At 33.8% G+C, this 23959-nt stretch overlaps 1 protein-coding gene and 1 non-coding gene across 2 annotated transcripts in view; both read left to right on the top strand.

Moving 5' to 3' along the window:
* Trmt61 (tRNA methyltransferase 61) overlaps positions 1–23959 on the top strand; it is a 97933-nt gene that overhangs the window by 70472 nt on the left and 3502 nt on the right. The window lies entirely within an intron of this gene.
* Positions 16102–16240, top strand: LOC140745666 (U4 spliceosomal RNA). Its single transcript, XR_012102688.1, has one exon. It is a non-coding gene; the product is annotated as a U4 spliceosomal RNA (small nuclear RNA).

Here is a 23959-nt window from a genome sequence, read left to right as displayed (position 1 = left end):
CTTAATTTTATATTCCCTACGACTCTTGAACAGTCGACGCTCGCGATGAAAGAGACACGAAATTAAAGAAAATTAGTAGGGGCGTGTGTCGTTCACTTGCAAGTAAAATTCACAACTTAACATTACTATCAAACTGCGCTTCTAATATCAATATAAGAAAACAGTTATCCAGTTAAACAGTTATTAATATCGATATCGGCTGTATAACCGTTTTCAAATAAAATTAAAAGCGGCAACGTCTCGTCTCTCGCACTGTTGAGTGTCGTCGGACGCACGGGCGCAGCCGCGGACACTGTTTGGACACGCGTCCGGCGACCGACAACGACAAAGCGTCGCGTTCGATCGCCGATAAGATACGATCGCGCGGTTGCGCACGCGCCGCGATCCGGTCCCGATTGCGACGTGAAATTGAAACCGATTTATCTACACCTAATGGCTTTCTCGATTAATTTGCACGCGAAACGCTGCCGATTTAATTATTGGAAAACGTCACTCCCAATAATTATTGGTGTTTCTTTAAATACGTTGAATTTGCAATTCTATGCTGACAGCCTGTCTGAGGAAGTTTCACGGAGAATGATAAATGTGCTTGCTAATCAGTAGATATGCATTCTTTTTAGTTGTAATTTAAATATCTGTATATTTTTCTTTTTTAAAACTGAAGGTAACTAAGTTATGCTTAAAATATTTACACATTTGCAATATACTTATCTTTGCTACATACTTACTTTTTGCTACAGTTATTTATGTATTTGTAATGATCATACCGTTGTGTACTGCTTTGAAGGGTGTTGCAAGTCTTAAGTACCTACTCGTTACATTCGAACTTAGTCATTAGTCAATAGTGACACATGAAACGCCCGTAGCCCCATAACCTGTGTGGATTTTAACTGATGCATAAAATACAGCAACGGTTAGTACGCTCAAGGGTTGGATGATCGACCATTTATGTACGACACCTTGAGTAGTTATACAGTTACTATAATTGATTAGGATTTGTCAAATTACCGTATGGTCAGTCAGTAACATAGCTTGTTCCATGCATCTCATTAGATAAATCCAGGTAACGAAGCAGGCTTCCCCACGGCAATTGGGTGAAATTTATTAAATCGGCAAATAGAATATAATAATAGAACATATTATGTTTTCTTTGAACATCCGAAAAAGGACAACAATATTATTATCATCATATGTATTAGGTACACACTCGTTCATCGTAAAACAGAAGTACTGTTCATGTTCATGAGCTGCATTATAACATTGGGCTGAATTCTATGATTACAATACTTACTCAAAAATGTAATGAATTAAACCGTGACTCCATCACCGTCAATACATTTATACCTACTTATAAAATCAAATTGTTTCGTTTAGCCTTGAAATGGTACCTCGCTCGTCTATTGTGACGTCTTTTAGACTTGATTTTATCTCGATATAGTTACAGATATCGGTATAGTTATAGATATCGGTCACTATCGAATGACGTATCTATGACTACGAAGATTTATCAAATTACTTTAATAAATCCATTCGTACAAGAATGTGCGCATAATTGATTGGTGTTAGTATGTAGGTAAGTACTTTAATCGATTTGATTATGTGTTCAATTGAGAAGTTACTAACATTAGTTTGTGTTCCGACACATTAAAGCCAAAATATATTTTGTTTCGAAATCATCCAATACTTTTGGAACCATATCTTTTCTTTTTCGTTATCCAGAAGTCCCTACAATTTTATGCTAGGTTGACTTGTGAATAACCTAATGAATAATTAATATGTTAAATTAAATACAAATCAATTTTGAGTTGGTGATTTCTAACTGAATATACAATGTTTTCAATTCCAATATACACATATCATATCTTCGCTGACGTGAAAAATTTGGAATTCATGATAACTCAACTCGTTTTAATCAATATTTGCGAACATCGTCCACAATTCACTATCTCAATTTTCGCTTCACACAACAAACAAACACACAAACTTTAACATTTATAATAAGTATAGCACGGATCGACTCAGTCGATAAATCTATCCTTTTGCAACTTCTAAATAATTATTTCTACCATCCAGGTGAGGTTAGTTCTTATTAAACGAGGCATCATCTAGGCCACGCCGGGTATATTTCTAAATTCGTGCATCATTTAGCACGTTCGTATTTATTTATGCCACCACTAAGTGAGCGGTTAGAGTCAATTTAGTAATCTGATTTACAGTGTGTACCGTGTGAGTGAAATATAACTTGATGGTACGCTTGCGCAATGGCGTAAAGGCTAGCGCTATAGTTTCTGCCGTAATCCGTTTTGAACCAAACGTTTATTTTTATGGTTTAACTCTATGTAAGGCTAGTTGTATAGTTTTCGTTTGAAACGATTCGCTTATTTTTATATCTCAGCTGTGCGCAGTTTTTTTAAGTTTTGAAGGATTTTTACATTGCATTTTAGTATATAGGTACGTTACATTTTCTAGTCGTGAGGTACTTGTAATGTTAATGATACAGAAACTGTTGCGATTAAGCTTACGAGTTAACACATTTATAAGAGTAGTCAATCCTTAGATAGTCATAAAACAATACCGTGGTATAGGTATCTCTGTATGTTCAACATAATTACATTAACGCCGATTTCAAAAGGCGTAAGTGACAAACAAACTTTAAAAGTACTGAATCTGATGAGGCTGACCGAGACGAAAATATTAATTAAAGTAAAATCTTTATAACAGTCCAACTGTCAGTTCCTAGAGTAAAGAGAACATGTTGATTATGCAGAACTAACCCAACGGTATTATTTTAATGAAGTAGAATTAAATCTAGGCATAAAGCAGAGGCAATTGAGATAGTACAGCCATAAAACCTAATTATTATTGTGTCCTAAAGCTCGTTAAAGGGAGGTAAGTTTTGAAATCATCTTATAGCTGTAATAATACATGTAATTGGGTTCTCGCAAATGATACTAACGGTTTTAGTGAAATTGTATGGTTAGATAATGATTTATTTTCCAAAGCTACATGGGTATGATCTTAAAAAAATATTTAATATTTTTTAAGTCTAACATACAGTAATGGAGTAGAATAGTTACCTAGTTAGTTAGCAATGTAGGTAATTTTGCAAATGTAGGTAATTTTGCAAAATATCATAATTATACAAAATATCATAACATCATAATTAAAATAAAATTAACAATTACATACTCTCTGAATGAAAAACGCTCTGAAATGAATCGCGTCGCCATAGCAAATTGTATGACTAATGACTACACCTGCTCGCAACAACTTCAGAGACGACTAACAGTTTGGTGCAGACAATAATTCCTCTTAAAATCGCTTTCTAGTGAGCTAATTATAAGTACATTCATATTCAAAGTGTGTTACAATGCTCTTATAATATCAGTGTATCCCTTTAGTCAAATTCTAATTATATTTTAAGCTTTGCCTTTACGCGTAGCCTGATGGAAAAGTAACATCACAAAAAAATCAAACATTACTTGTACAGGCTGTACAACGGATTCATAGGCTTTACAGAATAATACAGAATAGAGCTGTCGCAATAATTTTTAACACAAGTCTATGAAACAAACGTATTGTACTTGCAAAAAGCGCAAACAAATTGCACATTGTAACACAACGCCAATAAGAGCAACGCGGCCAAATAAAGGCGGAAACATACTATTGAAACGCGACACAATGACGCGCGACACGCGTTGAGTCAAATTAAATCTTTGTATTTTCTATGATCATAATGACGTCATTATCACATCGCGTTATCATATGTTAATATGATTCTGTTAATAGGAAACATATAGGTGCGTTGGATAAATTTGATCCCACTCGACACACGTCGCGTCGCATCCGTCGCATGTAGCGTGGCGTTTCAACAGTATGTTACCGCCTTAACCCACTCCGTCGCTGTCGCCCTCATATTAGATTTTGGCGCGAGTTCTCATTTGCGAGTTGGATTTACGACAGCTGCGGACTGGATAGAGTCGTCAGTCGCATGTAGTGAGGCGGTGGGCAATAAATTAGCGCGGAGAGAGGAGTGTTCTGTGTTTCCCACGAACGGGACCGTATCAAGATGCGCTGTGCTCGGGTTGTACCGCGGATTTAGGTTGGCGGATGTGCCTTGGGACGGATATCGGAGGCCATTGTTTTTGAATTGCGCAAGTGTACCTAAGATCAAACTTTATTTGTTGATTTAAGATGTGCATGACAATTCATTAAAATTGTCTCCTAAGATTTACGTTTTCGGTCATTTCGATTCGTATGAGTTCGTACGTTCCTAATGAGCTTTATTTATGGGTCCTGATAAGCTTTTTTATGACGTAGATGAAGTATTCGTCGCGACTCCGCTACAGTGGTGTTCCGTAGAATAAGTCAGAAATTTGTCGGAAAATGTCCAAAGAATACAAATATTTTTATACAGATCAATTACTTATAGACCTATATTACTTACTTATTTGTTCTTCAAAAGAAATACTAATCATTTTTGTGAGTCATATCTATTAATGTATATCAACGTGTTATACTTACCGCGTCAGAGTCTAAATATTTTTAAGGGTATTCATCGCAGCATTTTCCATGATTTCTTAATTACGCTTCGACTACTGTTTCTTTGAGCCACATCTATGGATTTATGTCTGTGTGTTGTACCGCGTCCGAGCCTTCGGAACGGGGACAGCGAAATGCTTTATTTTCTCGCTCGATTTATTCCACGTGACATTCCCTTGCGTTTTGTTAACTGTCACTCGCGAAACGTAACGAACTGCCTTTGGTTTGTTACCGGAGATTTTGTGTTATACCCTCGGATGGGGTTGTTTGTGAAATATAGTTCAACTTGAGCCGTGGTAGTTTTTTTGGGTTAAATAATTTATACGGAGTTTTGGCGCCAGGCTTCTATCAGGAGTAAAATTCTAGGGTGATATAGACAAATTCTAAATTGTTCGGATGGGTTGATATTGTGTAGCAATGTTGATTGCTTAGGATTCTATATTATGTGGTCAGTTGTACTTCATAGACTACTTGATTTACCAATTATACTCTATGAACATTTCATTGCCGCCTTGTAGGTATGTTCTCTGTTTAATATAAAGTTTTACTAGAAGAAAAAGCCTACTTGTAGCATTAAGTTCAAGATTCTGTGGCACTTTAAAAGCTACAAAACAGCTTTTTGATTTAGTACGTCTAAAATAAAATACAGTAATAATACTATTTACCTAATGCACAGTAATTATAAGACATAGTTTCAATTAATATTTCATGCTATATTTAGCACAGGTATGTAGGAACCATATCGCCCACGACAAGCAACACGGATTCCGTAATTAAACGCCACGCCATGAACGAAACAATAGCGATCACCTTGGCCGTGTAAATGTTAATTAATTGAATAAATATGATCAAGCACCACATCCGTAATTGTGATAGATCGTGCCCGCTGTCCACTGAGGAATTCAACGTGGGCCAACTAACCGGATGGAAATTACGATACAAATGATCACGACACGAGATTGCGACAATCGCTCGACAGTCGACTGTCGACATGTAACACTTGAAGTGAGTGAGTGAGTTGAAGTCTGTCTGCCGTTGAAAGAAATATTCAAAAGGAATAAATTATTGTAGTCCAAATTAATCTGTAATTTTCTGATAGATAACTAAAATGAATTGTACATTAATTCTCACTTAACTCTAAATACATTATCGTTTAAAAAGATGTAGGTAACTAATTATGTTAAACATTTGTACAGCTCCCTTTCTTAGCTTACTGGTCCTCTTAATGAGAAAAGCAATGCACATTTGCTTTTCTCATTAAAAGAAGACCCACGTCCTCCGGTGAGACTATAATGAGCTGATTAAGAACATATTCTCTTTGTATGATGTGTCATGATATCCACTGCACAAGAAACCTTCAGGAGGTATAGGTATAGTAATTGTAGACATATTTTTGTTCATTACGATACCCCTTTAAAACGTCAAACTAACCTAGAGGTCGATTAGTCTTATTAAATAAATACTCCTTTTAAGTAGTAATCTAGAATTATCCGTATACATTAATAATATGTAATTAAGGCGCTAATATATGCTTCGGTTTCGCAGAACAAGAACTGACATAAACCGCTCAAAGTGTAACAGTAACTTAGTCGTTGAACACACTTTATTATATTATTCTAATTAATATACCTACGCATAGTGTCATATTGTTAATATTATTTATTACGGAAAATTTACGATCGCATAAATACCAAATAGTCACACTAATTTACAGCAATCATACTTATTTATGGTAGAACGAGATACCGACGCGTGATATTAAATACTTTTAGTTTATTAAAATAAATGCTTAACGAATTAAACTGTCGTAAGTTTACGCCTAACTTCCATAATCCTTATAAGGTTAGTTATGTTATTATAAATTACCTGTCTTTGATTTATTTATTTTTTTCCTATTTATTTTAATTTAAAACATTTTAATTTTATCAATTGATTGATGTGATTTTGTCAATTGCGAATTTTTATCGTAGGAAATAGTTAATTAGTTAATTTCCCGATAACATTAATCTATTCAAACCAGTGTCATACACTTATAAAAGTATTTAACTTTTTATGTACTTTTAGCAAATGTGCAATTTATCCGGAGTAAGCGGCCGCTGAGACTAACCTGAGGTCAGCCACAGATCCTTGCTACCTCCTGTGAACTAACCTCCTTTAAACGTTTTGTGTAAGTGTATACCTATCTCTTACCACCTATTTCAAACAGAATACGGCAGTGCTTGATACTAATGCTATAAACTAAAAATAAGTATGCGTTGTACGGTGTTGCCTACGGAGTCAAACCTCAAAGGGTCCAAATCTTCATAAACCCGGTAAATGTACCTACTCAAGTATTCTTGCCTTACGCCAGTTCTCGTTATAAATTCCTACTTTCAGTAGGCATACAAAATACCGATATAAAAGTATCCAAAATATGACTGCAGCATGTATTGGTAAATCCATAATTTCCACACAGCCGGCTCGGAGGCTCGTAGCCGACCCCAAAACTGGTGGCAGTCAGTTCGTGACCCACCGCGACCCCGATCTACTAACCGTCCGGTACCATTGTCTTTGTGGGACTTGGCCCAATTTGTAAGCTTTTACGACTTATAAGGTGCGGGATTTTTTGACTTCGGAATATACCCATTAGTGCTTAGTCGTCGTCGACCCATTATTGTCCTACTGCTGTGCATGAGTCTCCTCTGAAAATGTGCGGGATTTAGCCTCATTTATTTATTATTTATTTTAGGGACCTCATTCCACCGCGCTAGCCAAAAGCGAATTAGTAAACTTTACACTATTGAGTTTTCTCACATTATTTTCTGTCACCGATAAAGCAATTGATAATTTCCTATATGCACATCACTTAGAGTTGAGATCATCACCCAATTTGAGCGGCCGAATTTCATGCCCAAGATATCACTACTTGTTTTTAGTTACCTTAATTTTTTAGCGTTAGACATATATCACCACTCAGAGTGAGAGAAGGTCGGTCACGTTTCCTTTGAGAAGTCCTTTCGTAAGAAGTTTTAAGAATAATAAATAGAATACTTAGTCCTATAGTTTTCTTCGCAACGTTTTCTTTTATCGTAAAAGCGTTAAAAATACAAAATATAGAAAAAATGATAATAATCCATTAAATAATTTTATTTTAGGGTAATGTCAAAGTATACAAGAAAAAAATAAAACAAAGAACGGCGAAAGCTCAAGTCCAAGTCCAAGTCGAAATCCAAAACTATTAAAAATTCTCAAAATTTATTAAATCAATGTTCTCAACTCTTATAACTTAGATCCATATCAAGTACCTAGGTACCAACTGATAAGGTTATCTGACGAATAGCGAATTATAATCTGGCACCTAATTGAAACGTCTACCTGGACAGCTGGCACGCGCTAAACCACTCACATCTAGATAATACTGAGATAACCAGTAGTAATACGTTTTATGGTGATAGAAGTCTTCGTGGTCCGATTGTAAGAGATACTTAAGCCACACCCATTTCATAGCAGTAGTAGCGCCGGTATGTTCAACTTTGAAGAGTGTGATAAGCCACATTTACATAAAGAATTGTAACTTAATTCTTAAGAGTAAATATTTATCATATTTAAGGCACGATTTTTGTATGGATTTAGTAGGTAACATATGGACTACAATGACCACTGAAGTAAGCTACAGTTAAAGTAAGCATTTACATGCATATTTCCTTATTCACTTCATTTTAAAGGTTTGTTTTGTATTTTTGCACGACTCATGATGCGAAGCATCAGAGAGTGCTTTACGATCGAAAAATTTTTTTCGCTTCATTTTGGCGGCTATTTTTATTATTATAGCCTTGATAGTTCACGGAATCAAGATATTTTGCATACTATTGTCGAGATAATTTAATGGAGATTAATTCCATACTTTTTAAAAATTGATTTACTGCAATAGAATTGGAAAAAAACACCAAAATAGGTCAAAAAAATTTCCTGTCCGTCATGTGTGAAACCTGAAAACACTGTAACTTGTGAAAAAATCCATCATTTGAGTTAATTTTTTTTTTTAAAATTCTAATCGACGATTGTAGGTCACTGAATGCGAATGATTAATTAATTCAGTGTCGTTTAATTGCAATTAATAAAAAACGTAAACTACAAGACTGTATATCTATAGATATTATGTACATTTATTCCACCAGGGGCGCTTGTGCAGTACCTTCTTCCTACTACAGCTGTTTTTTCGGCAATTAATTTTGAACGACTTAAGTTTTTTTTTTATATTTCATAATTAAATGAGCATTATGAGTCGTGCACTTTTGGATTTTCCAAACTTTTATTTTTTTTTTGCAAACTTCGTGAATCTACAGCACCAGACTCAGCGCAACATTTCAGTGTTCTACTTTGAAAGATAGTAAGTAAAAGTAGGGATTCATAAACGAGGCGGTCTAATTTAATAATTACGACTAGTTTTGGCGACTATAGCTAAACTTCTGCAGGCAAAAATAGATCCATGTAGTCTCGGTACAATAATACAGCTACGGTATTCCCTGCCTGTGGTAAAGACGACGAAAAAGGTATTGACTGGGTAAAAATCCCGAACAATCTGGTGTCACTCCCAGAACATCGCATACTTGTCCCTAACGTTTCCCTCATAGTCAACAAAAAAGGTTAAAAAGACAACAAGAGTCAATGCGATTAAAGCTAATATTTGTATATGGTACTATTTTACATAATAACAACGTAATAATCATGCAATTAAAGAAAACCTATTTAAATTTACTAACCTTAACATCATTAACCCATTGATTGATAACAATATTTCTGATTGCGGATTGTTGGATATTTCCTAATGTGTCGGTATGGGGAACAAAGCACATAGAAGCGATTGTGCAACGTTAATGAGCACATTCGGCGCCTATTGTCTTTAGCCGGAGCCGATTATGGCGTTAGCAGACTGGCTATTTTTAACAGCGGCGATTCGCGTTTATGCGACTAGCTATTTTCAGGAGCGCTATTTAAATCGCGCGTTATAGTTACTACACGCACGTTCAATCGCTTTTAGTGATGTGTCTGAGATGCCGATGGCGACGACTTGCGTTTTTATTTCTGTAGTTTAGAGCGTTTGATCGCTGCGACTTTGCTGATGACGATCCACGTGGCGGAGTATTCACCCAGTGGTCATTCATCACGCAATGGTATTTGGGTTCGATTCCCCGCTAGAAAGATACCTAAATAATGAATTTAGATTTGTGTTCTGGGTCTGGGTGTTTGTCTATTTGTCTTTGTGTGATCATGGCAACCACGACACAGGAAAAATCCTGGTGTGAAGGGTATAAGTGTCGAAAGCGTTATCTAGCTTTCTAAAGCTACCTAAATAGTTGATCGCGGCTTCTAAAAGTAGCTAGTCTGCAAGTGCCCTTAATGATATTATTGGTCGACTTTCAACCTCGCAAACGATGATCATAATCGCAAACTTATCGATGTTTCAGATTATGTGGGCAAACTATGTTTATAGCTACTGCTTGCCCAAAGCTAAACGGCTTTGTTATCTGAATAATACATCTCATACCGGTCAAATCTCGTTGATAATTTTAGTACAACACATCTAGATAGTTTATAGATATACAAATAAGTAAAAGTAAAATATACCTATATTTCAAAACAACAAAAGACCGGTCTGAAGCGTAGAAGGTCCCGGGTTCGATCCCGGCCAGCCAGATATCTAAATGCTGTATTAAGATTTCTCTCCATCACACTGGCGGCTTTGAGTGTAGAAAGCGTCTTTATTTAAGTGTCTTTTTAAAACTATCTTCCGTCTCTTGACGGCAATGGAATTTGAACTGTAAAGTCTACACTAGCGTCATTATTCCTGAGCGGAGCATGTGTGGGCCGGTCTTATCAGCAAAAAATATTAGAGGGATGAAAAAACAATCAAAATCTTATTTGCGAGCGAAATAGTTATTTATTAAAGAAAGCTTTGATACCAATTTCATAAATCCATCATTTCCAACAGTGGCAAAGTTTTGAATAATTATAGAAATTATTTTGCTAATTAGAATTTACGTTTCAATAAATGTCAATAAATGTTTTTTGCCAGGTAACAAAATTTTGATTATTTTTCTGTCCTCCTAATAATAAAGTAAATTTACGTCTGACACTTAATAAAGCACCTACTGAATTTTGTACACTGAAAAAAGGCAACTTGCGAAAGAACGTGCTGTTTGCTCTATCCTATCCATTCTTAATGATATAGACTTATGACTTCAGTACTTAGGTATATTTTGTCAGAATTTGTTATACTAATATAACCTATGATAAACTCCCCAACTATGTTGGAACTATTGGATCAGTCCAATACCTAGTTAGTCAATATTTAATATACCTAAATATCAGAAATACCTGTTTGTAATAACTGGATCACTGAGCTGAACCAAACTGCTCCACGTGACTCATACTAAACCTGCCTCAAGGGACACCCTAATTTACATCGAAAGCTGTATGAAAATAGCTCAGCTGTTGTCTTGACACTATGTGATTGGTGCAGAACAATCTATTTTTGATTGATCGATATTAAGCACTCGAAATTCCAATCGATATGTTAAAAAAAAAGCAAACCGTCGCGCTATGTGCTTAAATGAAATACTCACTCACGCCGCTCACGAAAATCTATAACCAACTACAATAAATCAAAGATGTTTTCTACCTACATTTGATCCCTATATAAAATAAATTCTCTCCTAAAGACTAGGATGGTTGCCTTGCCTTGATAAGACGGTAACACCGTTCCATAGAAACGCAAAAACGATTTCACGCTAGAAATATGTGCGGTACCTCCCCGGTCGCATGCTGCTCCTACCTTCCATTATCAAAAGTATCGATATAATCAGGCAAAATTATCAGCGATATCATGTTGTTCCAAATAACACTTATTTCATTTGCATATTTAGGTACATGTAAAAATCGCAAACTTATCGATATTATATAATTGTAAATAGTTGAAAGTCCAAAGTAATAAACGTTGCTTATTGATGATCAAACGTTAGAAATGCTTGGATATAAAACAATAGCTCGATAATCAATTACATCAGCATAGATAATATCTACAACATCAGCCGATTTTATAAACACGTCAAGCATTACAAATCATTTTAAAATACACTTCAAAATTGTGCAAGAATCAATTTAAAAGTATAATAATATTACAATTATTGAATTACATTACATTAAATTGAATTACATAATCGCATTACGCACATTATTTACATTTACAAAATAAAATGAACATGAAAACTGGACTTATTTATAATTTATGTTTCACTTTGAATGAGTAACCCTTAAATCTGTACCCGAGTTAGTTATGGTAAACGAAGCCATAAATCTGAATTATATTTGCTGGTTTATATTTTATAAGTTGGTGGAATTTCGTGAAATATGCCAATTATTCAACTTACTGAATGAATAACTGATTAAATTAATATTCATTTGTTACTTTACTTTGATTTCGCGTGTTTTAATCAAATCTAGTTTTGAATGGGAATTAAATGAAATGACGCGGCATAGCGATTTATATTAAATTATTTATTTATTTTATTCATTAATTTGATAGTTTGATTGATAAAATACGTCGTCAATTCTTTGAGGGGATTTAAGATCTAGTCTATCGTACTTACTGGCTAATTTCGGAATTGTAGACTACTTACCTAAACAAATATTTGAAGTTGTTGGTTAGCTCTGGTACCTGTATCTGTACTTTTATTACTCGCTCGTAGTTTCCTGATCGACTTTGCAACACAGAGTTCAAATGAGATCAAGCTAAGTACCAATTAGAAACTACAGAAAACAACCAAGCAGTTTGTACTACAAGCGATAATATCTCAATACTATCTGGCATCGATTTAATATTTTAACAGCGCTAACAAATCATTTTAGTGTTAGTGCTCTTAGATAGCCGATATTTTGAGATAATTACATAATGGTCTAGTATTTATTATTTATTACAAATCGTTTTAAGTTTACTAATAAACTGATATTGATTTAAATGTATAAAGTTGCTGAAGGCATAAAATAAGTAAAAAATAAGTTGACGTAACAAAAAAAATAATTTAGTGTGTAAGTCGCTATAATTCATAATTAAGTTAATGACATAATAAGTTAAGTACATTTTTATGACGTTTATATTTCTGTTAATTTGTAATACTGTCTTTATTTCGAGAAATTTTATTTCTATATTAGGTACTATATAATACACGTTAATAAACTTAATTCAAATACATAGCATATAACACAATAAAAAGATGGCTTATAATTTATTTCAATTTCAATCATACATATTAATTGATTTAATTCTGATTTAGATTTCATATAAAAAATAATAAATTACATAACAGGATTATTTTCTATTTTTTGTGGCATTGTGTAATCGATCTAAAAATAGTGAAGAAACTTCCTTATTCACCGAAATAATTCAGTCGAGACCGGCTCGTGATTGCACGGTTAGGGAAACAATGGCTGAAGTGTAGTTTTCACGGCAATTAAGTGTCTGGGGGTTTTTGTGGGTTTATAAATGGATAACTGTGCCGTTTCATTCAGAAGTTGGGGCCTAGCTCGTGACTGATGCCCCCGGTCGGGTCACGAAGCCGCTCCCGAAGATGACCCGCCGGTTTGACATAGCTGTCGACACGAAATCGACTTCTTAATTTAAACTATAAGCGTACCTACATATTTTTTAAAGACTTTTTTGTTGCTTTTTAAGATATTATACAAATAAATAAGTGTTGCACACATTACCTAGAACAAAATCATAAGAATCGCACACAACAAAAGTAAAGTAAATTTGATAGTCTGGCACTTGGCCAACAATTGTTGTGTTTTCATTTTGGTTTATCGTGAGTTCTAGAGACTCTAAAAGTGATGCCTATGGGTTGTACGATTTTTCATAAAAATCCAATTTACTTTGACATCACTTTTACATTCAATATGGCTACTTAGATTAGTAATCTAGTTTTAAATGAAAATTAACCGCAATACCGATTATTATATCAGTTTCACAATTATAGAATCTGTAAATAGACAAATTGTAGAAATATAAACGCAAATTGTTATCTAAAATTTAAACATTTATAGCCTAGATTGTTTATGAAACTGCGACAAAATTGAATTAAATGGTGATAAGCAATTATATTTATTTACTACTGTTATTAAATAACATTTTCCTGTTACATGAATGCTTTATTACGATTATTTACATTGTAAAAAGACGATTTATGGGACGTGTAAATAAAGTCATAAATATATTATACCGAGACATACAGATAAGATTCCTAGCATATTCAAATAATTAACCTCTTATAAACGGAATTTCCTGGATATAAAGAATTACTATAATACGTAAGTGTTACTAGTAATGCTTATATCCATAAAAAAATCTGCTTACATCTATTTATATACATTATACATAAATCGCTGTCCTATAATCTGCTTAGATTATAGAACAGCGATATTAAAACTCTGTTACAATTTTTATTTAATTAAAATCTACCTATTTATATTTAGACTTGGGTGAGATAAAAGTATACCTAATTGTAATTATAGATACCTATTACCAACTTGTTGGGCAATATTTTAATGTAATCTGCGTCGAAAAGTACAATAGAAATAAAATAAAACAATAAGTAATTATAAATGTACACAAACATTTTAATGTAACATCACACAAAATATGGGTTAAAATATAATCTTAAAAGAATAAAACACTAATTTTAAATTACCTACTATATTTATTTTCATTTTTATAAAGTTACAAATAAAAATTACATTATAACGATCTTTTTAACTCGAACTTAATAAAAATATTTTTTATATATAAATATTGAAATGAATTTTTATTATTTAATATATATTTTATTAATATATTTTTTTCTTAGTATATATATATATGTATTTTCATTATGTATCTCACCAACATTAGAGCGACAATGGACAAGCGCCCGGCCAGTCGACCTCCGACACGGAAGGCTCGACCCGACTCGGACAAAAAATCGTCACAATGTTTGTCGTGACACCGTCCCGCCGTTCACGGGACGCCGCTGAGAAACTATCTACGTGCAACTATTTCCACGGGCCATTGCACGCGCCCTCAATGGAAACCTTTTCGGCATGTACCAAGTCGGCATCAGTCAAAGTAATAACTACATTTAATAGAAATGACAATGGTAATTATGCAGTTTGGCTACTTTTCCGAAAATCAATGCAATATATATTTTTTTTAGCATGGGTGGCTTCAATTAGTCACCATTGAAGATATTCCGTCGGGGGAGGCTAACATTTCCTATTGAATTGGTTAGGTTAGGTTGGAACACATAAGACAATATAAAACTAAGCGAGCAGGGCGCGGGAGCGCCCTGCGAGTGGGTGGGTTTAATCCAGACCTTACCTTTATTCATGATCACATTTATGTAATTTTATATTATTTTAATATAGACTTTAGTAAGTCATCACTAAAAAGGGTGAAAAAAAAGGTAATTATGCAATGTTAGCCTCCCCCGACGGAATATCATCAATGGTGACTAATTGAAGCCACCCATGCTAAAAAAAATTATTGCATTGATTTTCGGAAAAGTAGCCAAACTGCATAATTACCATGACAATTAATAATATTTGTACGTATGTGGTAAATAAAAAAAAACAAATCTGCAAAATATCAAATGCAGATATTATTTTTTTAACACTCAAACAATTACTAGTATTGATTATAAATGAATTCATCAAAAAATAATACCATTTTAAATGAATTTATAACTTAGTTAAATGTACACAATTAATATTTAATCTAACATATTTAAGACAAGTAACAATAAAGATATATTTTAAAGTAAAATAAAAAGAAATAAACTATTTAATAATCACAATTTTATTACAATTATTATGTACATATTTTAATTATTTAATTTTAATAGGTAGTGATTATTATTTTATAAAACATGTAATAAAACAATTCCAATAATTAGTGCTTTATCAATAATTGCTAATATATATATTTTTTATGAAAGTACAAAATTAAAGTATAATTATATACTGAAATAAAATCATTAAAATCAATGCTTCAGATTCGTTGACAAATTAAGGAATGTAATATGTATAAGGTAAAAGCCTCATGAAGTAGATATTCATTAATACTAGAATACTATTTTTTCTCGTCGAAAACTTTTTATCGAGAATAAAAGAATCAGAAAAAAGTATTACAATGAAATATCTACATTGTTTCATTTTTAATTACTTTAATACATATGTAACTAATTAAAAGCCAATTGTAACAATCACTAAAATATACATCATTTTTTAAAGATCTCTTTGTAAAAAAATGATATCAAAATATCCTTAAATATTTTGAACCAAATAAAAATCATTATGAATAACCTAATTTGTCTAGATATGTTCATACACGCATAAAACTCTTGTATGAGCAGTTGCTACAATACATGTTGTATGAGGGCAAAATTATATCATCATCGCTCAAGAGATGGCGCTGTGCTAGAAGCTGAATCGCGCTAACGACTTGTCGTTGTAGATACTATAAGACCGACGAATTTTTTGACTCGAGTTAACTTTGCGCAGCGGCAATATCGTAACCAATGAGGTTAATCCGAGGTGCGATTATTGCTAGTTGAAAACTTTACCAATACCCCGCCTTGTGGTCGTGAAATACCGACCGCTATGGCAATTTTTGTACGGCCGTAAAGGCCTTATTAAGAAGATAAAGATAGGAAATTCCTATTTCCTAATTTCTATAAGAAAAAGAATTTAGGAATAGGAAATATTAATATAAGTTAGACATGGGTAAATCAAACGAGCTGCAGATCAGATCGCGAGTCATAAGGCTGAGCCGGAGTTATGAATCGGCTCACAGATGAGATCAAATTAACTCAATTGATCTGTTTCTGATTTTATTTGATTCTGAGCTGTTTGGGTTTGATCTGCAGATCAAACTCATATATTGAGTGATCTGAATATTTGAACCGGCTCAGATATGCGTTACTAACCTCTAATATAAGTTGTATTAACTTATTGAAAAGTGAAGTAAGATTTCAAAGTCCAAACCTGCGTTAGCATTAAGCGACTTGGAAAAGGCAGAGTACTATAACTAAAATATAGGGGGACGTGTCACATGATGTGACAAATAAAAAACCGATTTTAATTTGGAAAAAATAGATAGATAATCATTATTTCATTTAAATAAATCAATACTTTAATAAAAAAAAAATATTTATCTTTATAATAGAAAAAGCCGTCCATAGACCCTTTTGGCGGCGAAGAAAACGTTACGTTTGCTCTCTAATTATTGGTTCTTCCAAGACGCATAGAGGGTCGCTCTAATTTAAATATTAGTCTTAGTATTCAATTTATGATTTTTTATTTACAAAAGCAGTGATAGCCTAGTGGTTAAGAAACGCGGCCTCTCGATCGAGGGGTCCGAGGTTCAAATCCCAGGCACGCACCTCTGATTTTCAAATTTATGTGCGTATTAGAAATTAATTATCACTTGCTTAAACGGTGAAGGAAAACATCCAAACATGAGGAAACCTGCATACCTGAGAGTTTTATAAAAAATCTTAAAGGTATGTGAAGTGTGTCTACCAATACGCACTTGGCCAGCGCGGTGGACTATGGCCTAATCCTTCTCATTCTGAGAGGAGACCCCTGCCCAGCAGTGGGACAGTAATGGGTTGATGATGATGATGATGATTTACAATTTACTACTTTTTGAGTTTTATTGTTACAAATACAAACATACGGTATTTTTTGTATATAGAGATAATGAAGGTACAATTATAAATTATGAATGCCTCATACGTACTTATAGGGTATTATGAACTCGATCTTAATACGAGTAACGCATTAACAGCGCATGATCCCTGTATATTGCCCGAAAACAAATGACCGTGACAAAAAGGATTTTTGTTAGGGTTGCCAACATATCTTCGCGTTTGTATGTTTTAATCCAAATGTCAGTCTATTAAAAGATTGAATAAATTAAATTAATATCGGAAGTCATAAAATAAAAATATATATTTTTTTTTTAAATATGAAGAAACAATAACGAACTACATAATTAAATAATAGTCGATTATTTTTTTCTTATAAAATGGCAACATTTGTATGAAAAAGTCGATAAAAACGAATATCGATTGTATCGTAAATTTAAATTAAAAAAAAACGAATCATATGCCTGATCAAGAATCATTCCAGGCATTCAAAAATATTTCCGCATTGTACTTATATGAAGTCTATGTTTATACAATCGACTAATATCTGTGGCTAAAAATGTTACTGATTAGCTTAGGCTACAACTGATTTCTTGATTCGTAAAATGTAAGCATACTTAACCGACCCGCTGCTATCGATGGTAATAATTTCTAAGCTGGCAACCCTATCAATACCCAAGCACTCACAAGATTACGTTCCGATCCAGATTTAATAATGTCACATGGATTTGACATTTACAGTGGGTGAAAGTGGGCTTATTATTCGATTCGATTGTTAATCGATCGGCCGGCACGCATAATCGCATTACCGAGACGCGGGGGGTCCGGACTCCGGTACAAGGATCAATCGGTGTTAATATCGGAATTGCTTTCGTGTGATTTGTATCGATTTGTTATCTATATATGTGAGTAATCAACTTGTACATTAATGAATTTCAGAAATCATTAATGAATTTCAAAGTATATTTTAATTATAGTGCGTATTGCCTCATAGTCGCTGACGTCCGTCGTCGACATTGGGGGAATGTCGTTGCTCGTCGCACACCGCCGATAGCTGGCGATTGTCGCCGACTGTCGCTATAGATCGTGTCATACCTCCCTAACTCACACTTTCTTCTTGCGCTTGCGTACCAGTAGCTTATTGATATATGTTCTAAACTTCACCAATTGAGGTAAGCCACCGATAGCCATGTAGTGAGATATTAACAAGGTCCAGTCCGTTGAAATTATTATTTTTAAAACAACGATAAATATAGGTATCATGCGTTTCATGATCAGAGATTTAACATATCGAGTAACTTTGGTGATTAATGCACCTTCAAAACCCAAATCAATCAATATAATTACAACCTCAACTGTAAGAGAACGCGATAACACGACTGAACCAAATATGTCATTTAAAATATCGTTATTATCGCCGTTTTGTCATTTAACTTTTTGCTTTATTATTTTGTAATCGTATACCATTAAGACGAGTTTAATGTATTCGAATAAACTAACCTTCACATTTAAAAAAAAATATTTTGAATTATAAGCAACCATAATTTCAATATTCAAATTTCAAATGTACAAAATATTATTATGTTATGATTTTTCGCAAAAATTTGTTATTATTGTATTTACAGTGTACTTTAAATATCTAATTTTGTTTGACAAAATACTCAAATAGTAGTATTTTAAGAAATAAGTATCGACTTATTTTATAGTTGTAAAAATAGGAAAATGAGTAAAAAAGATTTATTTTTTAAAAGCATTGACCTTAGGTATAGGTACAAATAAAAAACATATCCTTAATATTAATAATATTATTTATGTAATTGACTAAGCTTATCGGCTTCATTGCGGCACTTGCTTTATCAAATTGATTGACGATGATTATCGCATTAAAAATGAAATGAATTAAAACAACAAAAAGCTTAGGCTCGATATACTGCCGTCAAAGCATTCGTCTGAACATTTTAGAAGCCGCGCGTAGTGGCATGGTCTCATTTCGGTCAGTGTTAGGGTCTACCCGCCAATATTGAGGCGGAATTAGATATTGATCCAAAAAAAAACTCGTAAGAACTATTGGATTAAAATCGTTGCGTCCTCCGTGCCAAGTCAATTTTACCTATATAGATCAGGAGACCTGTTATATAGTTTTATTATATAATACAATTGTCATTATTGTTCCAATGAATTGACTATTCATTGCCGCGATGGATATATAATAAAAAGTCCGTCTGAGTTATCAATAAAACTAGTTACTCCTTTGTGCTCATTCGCTTTTCAAGAAATTAAAACTTGAAATCCCGGTTTTTAACCCCCGGCGCGAAAAGAGGGGTGTAAAAAGTTTAACGTGCATATTTTGTCTGTGGCGTCATAATAGCTCCTAAACGGGTAAACCGATCTTGATTTACTTCTCTAAATCAGTAGTTCTCAAAAAGGAGAGTGTGTGTTTGAAAGGTGACTTGAATGATACTATGTGTTCTTCATTACTCGTATAATTAAAAAATCTGTTTAGCCATTTGTTTAATTTTTAATTGAGCTGCTTACACCTAAGGTTTTTTATGTCGATAATATAACCTTTTTTTTACAAATAGGAAAGCCAACACTAACGCATTACGGAAACGAAAGTGGTATTTTCTCAAATCAGTTTAGTACTAAAAATTAAAATGTACACGTGTACGAAATCAAACTATACCAAAACGGGATCACACGTCCGTGATTCATGCGCTCTCCTTACTGACAGATGGCGGCGTAATGGTGCGATTGATTTACGATAACGCTACATAATCGTTGCGTAATCGCTGCGGTGCCACGTGTGACTCGGGTGTCGGTTTGCACTCAGTTATGCTGATTTTATGCATACGTGAACATAATCTGGACCTTCCATGTTTGAAAGGTCATCGATCGATATATGTTATTGCATTGACTGATTGAAAATATTTTTGCATATTACAAAAATTGTTTTGTAATGCTATTGAGCATATCTGGCTCTTTTTGCAAATGCATGATATGATTTTCGTTTTAGTTTGTTACGTATTAGTATATATTATCTTTTAATAATGGATATTAAATGACCCTTTTGTGATTTTTTTGTTCTAATGTTTCTGAATCAATAATATGACGTTCGTGGCGTAAAAGTGTAGTGGTACAATGTTTAAACGTAACTTATAATAAATACATTTATTTCTCCCATTACTATATGATACATTGGAAAAATTGTAACACTCAAAATGTATCATATCATACATATGTATCATATAAAAAAAGAAAAGAGCAGTATTTGTCATCAGACTTAATCTGAATCGCCTGAACCATTTGGACTATCTTACATAGCTAAAACTACTCAATCCGTCTACATTTTGTTTCCTAAAGCTTGAAGCCTAAAATCTTGAACGTATTATTCTACTTCAAAGGCAATACCTATACCTAACTACGAGTACCTAGTAAAACAGCAAGCGCCCAGGTGCCGCGTGTGTGGCAAACGAAAACGTGCCGCGATCGTAATTAAACAATAAAGGAACGGACATTATCTCTTAATTTGAATACAGCCACAATTTATTGTCCACCGGGATGTAATTTGTAGAGTAGTCCCAACTTTACGGTGCAATATCTCAACCGCGTTCGGAACCAGCGGCGTTCGGAATGTCGTAAGAATTTTGCATATTTTATCACCGGTAATATATCACGATTAATTTTGGTAGGTAATCTAATTCGGCGATACAAATTCGAGACTATTTCGTGGCGTTGAGGTGCGAAACGTCTAGCTCGGGTCTAGCGAGGTGTTAGGGTTGTCACCGTTTTCAGTTTTTAACTTTAGTTTTATATACCTGGAGTTGCCATTATCATACGGTCTTCCGTAGTTTGTATTGAATGGATTACTTTAGCTTACTTTTTTGATAATGGCGTTTATAGACGGAGCTGAGTGAACAAGAAAATGGGGTTATTGATTTATTATATTTGGTCTGTAATTGAACATTTCTGGCTTTTGTTAACAAAGGATATGATACAATTTAGTCCAATCGAATATAGTTTTAGTTATGCCTCGCAGTCTTATTTGCAACGCAATTTAAGTAATATTTGCTAGGGTTGTGACAGTAAAGGGATTTTCATAATTTATAGTTTGCCAAATGCCACACCATCTGGTAAAATTATATTTACGCCGCGTATTAATTAGGACGTACCAACGGTGCGCTATGATCATTGCGATATGATTGCATGATCTCAATATTTGAAAATTAGACGAAATTCAATGAAAATCCAATGTTCATACAATAATTATATCGCAAAGTTACATTTTTATTATTTCTCGATCCGTATTTCATGCACTTCCTAAAATTACAAAATATGTACTTACTATCATTTAATTTAACGACGAAGGAGTTTTTACTCATAAAGGTTTCAAACTTACCCATAGTTCTTAAAACATCGAAGTCTATTTTCTGTTCTTAACCAACGCATCTAGTAGTAGTATACAAGTATATCGATGATGACAATCTAAATTTCTAAACTACTAATTGTACAGTTAGCACAAACAAATCGAGTTGTACACATATGCGTTTCGACCGCTACCGATACTTTAACGATATCTCGCTACTTTTCTTTTATTTATCCCTCATTTGTGGGCATTCGAATGTCTAAATCCGGGGAGCGTTTATCTGCAGACGCAGACGGCTACACCGACAGGATACATGCCCCCGAGATAAAATGTGTATTTTGTGTATTTTGTCGCTAACATTTTGGCAGCTGCGTCATTTTATCGCCATTTTTTTTCCTCTTGCGGTTGCTCGTATCGTCGCCTCAATTCGGCGAAATGGATCCGCGAATTGTTTGCATAAATCTGTTATTTTGTAAGAAATATTGCTTTATTATGCGACTGTCCGTGTTAAAAATTCAAAGCGCCAACAAAGTTGTTGTGAAAATGAGGTATTATTTTATTCGTCGGTTCTACTTTTGCTTATATGAATATCTTTTTATTTTAAGTTTGTCTTTATTTTTTATAAACTAATTTTGCTATTTAGGTGTAATATTTTTTCCTACAAAAATATGGTATATTCATGCTAATGTACTATGCTAAACCTTACAATAGCTCCTGTCTTAGAAACGGACTGTTTAAATCAAACATGAATTGGAAGGTTTAAACTAAGAAACCAAAAAAGCGACCCCTAGTAGATGATCTCGTAATTTATATTAGTCATAGTCTTAGATAAACTAGACAAATAGATGTTCTTGCAGTTCCACACACTGCAATTATTGCCTAGTGCTGTTACGGTTATACTCCTCTGCAAAATTTTGGCCTTATCTTCATAAATAATCGTATTAGAACTCTATTTAAATCATCCGTCGCTCATAGTTTTCTTTCGATGTTGATATGGTGATACTAATCTACGTCGAAACTCATCTAGTCGCTTCACTCGCCTCCAAATGTTTCGGCACGGGCTAACAGAGTAATTATTTTAAGTGTCAATAAATAATAAACTCGACCGCTGAGTGCTCGTCCATCTCTCTTATCTCAATTCTTAATGCCCCTCTTTGCTGCTCGTTCTTTTTTTAAATCCCTTTTCTTTTTTTTCTACACGTCAGCCGAACGAGATGTTAAATTCTGTGTTGACAGCGCCAGTTTTTATGTTTTAATCTGGAGTTTATGTTCGTTTAATCGCCAGTTAGAAGATTATTTATTCTATGTATCGTTTATGGTTTCTAGTTTATGGATCTTTTCGTTATTTATCTTATACGGTGCGTAGTTTGTTTATATTTGAATTAGTTAATATAAATAAAATATAGTGCTGCACTGATTGATTTAAAGTGTGTAGGCAGATCTTATAAAGATGACTTATCAGCAACGACTCTCAAAAACAACTCAGCATTTAGGTCATACTCTACAGACAGACTTAATAAACTTTCGATTTTTTTAACAAAACTCTTTAGCATGTAGGGGTTTCCTCGCAATGTTTTCCTTCATTTCTAACGCAACTGATAGTTTCTAAGATATGCATATTTAAAAAAGTCTATTTTTCTGAGATACGAACCCGGCATTACCAGTGCTAAACGCCAAATTTCAAACAACTAGGCTACCACTGCTTGTCACTAAAGATGACTGCCACAAACAATGAAACTTTTGCAGGCTGAGTTATTAAGCAATTTTTAGTGATAAAGTTACAATAGTATGAGTACTAGGTACCTATAAACCAAGGTGGGCCAACGGGCCGCTCTGGTCCGAAGTGGGCCCATCGATCACGGCATTCATGGAGTCATTTCGTCTATTTATGTTACGTAATTACAGTGCGTGCGAGCATTATACTATATTGTACTTATAAAGTGTTTTTTTACCAACCATGTGACTGTTGAGCGATTATTTAATGAACCACAATATTATTTAATGAAACACAATATGACCAAAAAACTAATCGTGATTGGTCATTTTTAAAATTATTTTTTTATGTGTTAGAGTAAAACGAAGCCTAAGTATATTTGGTTTGATCGATTAATATTTGTAAAGCTTGCTTAATAGTATCTATTATACAAGGCTTTTGCATTGTAGGTAGGTTCTACTAGTACAGGTATTCTAATTGGTCAAGTTTAATAAACTTGACGACCATTTTATATGCGAAATATCCCTCTGAAGATTGCACCCCTGACAGGCGCTCATCAGTCAAGCTCCTACAGGCTATTAATTAACCCCTTCAAACTAATAACTTAAGAGACGAACAAAA

This window comes from Epargyreus clarus, unplaced genomic scaffold (genome assembly GCF_041222505.1).
Source record: "Epargyreus clarus isolate Ecla_fem2 unplaced genomic scaffold, WU_Ecla_fem_2.2 ptg000010l, whole genome shotgun sequence".
In the NCBI taxonomy this organism is placed as follows: domain Eukaryota; kingdom Metazoa; phylum Arthropoda; class Insecta; order Lepidoptera; family Hesperiidae; genus Epargyreus; species Epargyreus clarus.
This window is presented reverse-complemented; position numbering and strand designations above follow the sequence as displayed.